This window comes from Zalophus californianus, chromosome 15, assembly GCF_009762305.2.
Source record: "Zalophus californianus isolate mZalCal1 chromosome 15, mZalCal1.pri.v2, whole genome shotgun sequence".
In the NCBI taxonomy this organism is placed as follows: domain Eukaryota; kingdom Metazoa; phylum Chordata; class Mammalia; order Carnivora; family Otariidae; genus Zalophus; species Zalophus californianus.
In genome coordinates this window covers 67907294-67909760 of record NC_045609.1, presented here as the reverse complement: position 1 = coordinate 67909760, position 2467 = coordinate 67907294, and the positions used below count along the sequence as shown (strand labels likewise).

The following is a 2467-nucleotide window of genomic DNA, read 5'->3' as shown; positions in this document are numbered from 1 at the left end:
TTTGTCATTAATTTCAGTACTTTTCTTCAAGACCTTAATTTGGACTTAGGGCTTCCCCATTAGCTATATAAATGGGATTAATGACTTGATTCCAGCAGAGAACATAAGGTACTTAAGGAACTGTTTCAGCCTGATGATGCATTATTATTACTAGTAAAAGGTGGAAATATTAGCATTTTTATGGCCTCTTATTTGCAGAGACTATTTTGATGGCTTATTCACATACATATTATAAGCCTAATGGTCATTTGGTGTTCCTCCATTTGTCATGCTTGTATATAGTTTCAACATTAAACATTTTGTAATACTTAGGACAAGTAATGTCCACAGTGTCTTGCAACTAGCCTGTCCTGTGTGGTTCATAGAATACTTGCCTCCCCTGCTGAGGATCCTGACCAACTCTCCATCCACCTCTAAAGGCCTCTGCAGAGCTGTGTGGGTTTAGGGACCCTAGAATCAGTTGTGCTCTGCTGGTGGAAAGTTTAAATGATGCTTTTTCTGGCTCCTTAGAGTCCTATGTGGAGCAGCTTCTCCACTGGGCAGTGAGAAGTGGGGAAGTTGGGGGTGGTGTTGACCTTTATTTCTGGTTACAAATTTTGAATTACTATTTTTGCTTTATTTCTATAGTTTTTTAAATGCACTATAATAGGCTTAGACTTTCTTTTTTGAGGTGTTCGATCTTTAATCGACTACCATAGCAGAGTTTATTTGGGGTAACAGGGTAGATGCTGGTTTGCTGTCATTGATGTTTCCTGCCACTTTGCGCTGTAATATCACTTCTAAGACCTCTATTTCCTGCTTAACAAGTTGGAGGACGATGATAATAACAATAAGACATTTATCAGGTACTTAAATGTCAAACATTTTGCTAAGTATCTTAAATTCATTGTCACATTTGCCACTCACAAAAATGTTATGAAATAGATCCTGTTGTTATTCCCATCATACAGGGGATGGAGCTGAATTTTAAATGACTTGCTCAACCAGCATTTAACCTAGCATTCAAACCCAGCTATCTGATTCAGCTTGTAGCCACTCTGCACCTCAAATCTACCGAGTCTCACAGTCTAGACAGAATTCTGTGCTGGATTTTGAAAATAGCGGCTTATAGTTTAGTTTGACTTATGGGTTCTTCAGGGACTTTCTGTGCAATCAAATTACCTATATGCACAGAGTTAAAATCCACAGAATGTCCTCAGTGCTGGATGCTTTTTTTGTCATAGTTTTTGCTTTTCCTGTTTCTAATTTTTTCCCCTTCCAAAATGATAGTCTGGGCCCCAATTTTTGCATTCTTGCTTGGTTTAGAAATCTGAGTTTTTCTCATTTTACAGTCAATCCCTCACATTACAATTGGCTTTGGCGTATTGCTTCTTTACCACTCATTTGTGTAATAATTGAGGTAACATGGCAGCGTTCCTCCCCCCCCCCCCCCGCAATTTTCCTTCTTCTCCTTCTTGCTGATACCTGGCAATTTCTTAGTGAGGAGCCGTGGTCTGGGGAGCGGGGCTGGGATGGACAGGACTAAGCACTCATGTAAGGGGACTTTGCTGAATACCAGGAGTTCCTCCACGCAGGTTTAGAGGAAACACCGTCAAGGATGAAATCCGCAGGTGGCAGCGCTGTGACTGCCCAGCCCCAGGAGTAGGACCCTCTGGGCCCTTCAGGAACTTCCCCAAGTTCCAGCCGACGCCCTTGCTCCACACCTGAGACCAGGTGAGCTTAGGGTGGGCCAGGAGCGCAGTGGCGTGCTCCCTGGGCGCCGGGAGAGCTTCCTGCAGGCGGAGGAGGAGCGGGTGCACCTGCGCGCTGCTCACCAGGTGATTCTCAAAGAGCCGGAAGTCGGGCTCAAACCCGCCGCGGGGTCCTATCGTCCTGATGGTTTCAGGATCTCCGCTTCTTGGCGTTCTCCTGATGCCGGCACTGGTTGCGCAGGAAGCTGAGCACGACCAGGCCCCGGGCCGAGGCGCCGCTGCAGCTTGTTCACTTGGGTGTCCTGCCGGAGCGTCGTGCCTCAGAGCGACGCCACCTGCTCGGTGAGCAGCACCTTGCCCGCAGGGTACCCAGGTCCCCGCTGCACCGCGGGCGGCGCGGAAGCGAGGGGGAGCACGCGGCGAGAGTGGGCACGTGGCAGGGGTGCTGGGGAAGAGTGCCTCCAATTTTCCTTCTCATGGAATAGGAATGCTTTGAGGCTTCGGGAATTCTGCAAAATTTAACAAAGGGTGTCTTCGGAATTTCCAGCCTCATGTTTATGTGGCCCTTCCTCTGACCTCTCGTGGCGGCCGCCCCAGTGTCCCTGTAGGAAAGTGATGCTGAGGTGTTGGTACTTTCACATCGTACCTCTGTCGGGAGGCAGTGAACTGATTGTGCGTAGGAGGAGAAGTGGTCGAACTTCAGATTCGAATGGTAAGAATTTATATTTAATATTAATATTTAATTTAATATATTTATATTTAATATGTACTTCCTA

General features: G+C 46.5%; 1 pseudogene; it reads right to left on the bottom strand.

The window, feature by feature from the left end:
* Window positions 1-1529: 1529 nt before the first annotated feature.
* LOC113920240 lies at window positions 1530-2244 on the bottom strand (annotated as a pseudogene).
* Window positions 2245-2467: the final 223 nt, after the last annotated feature.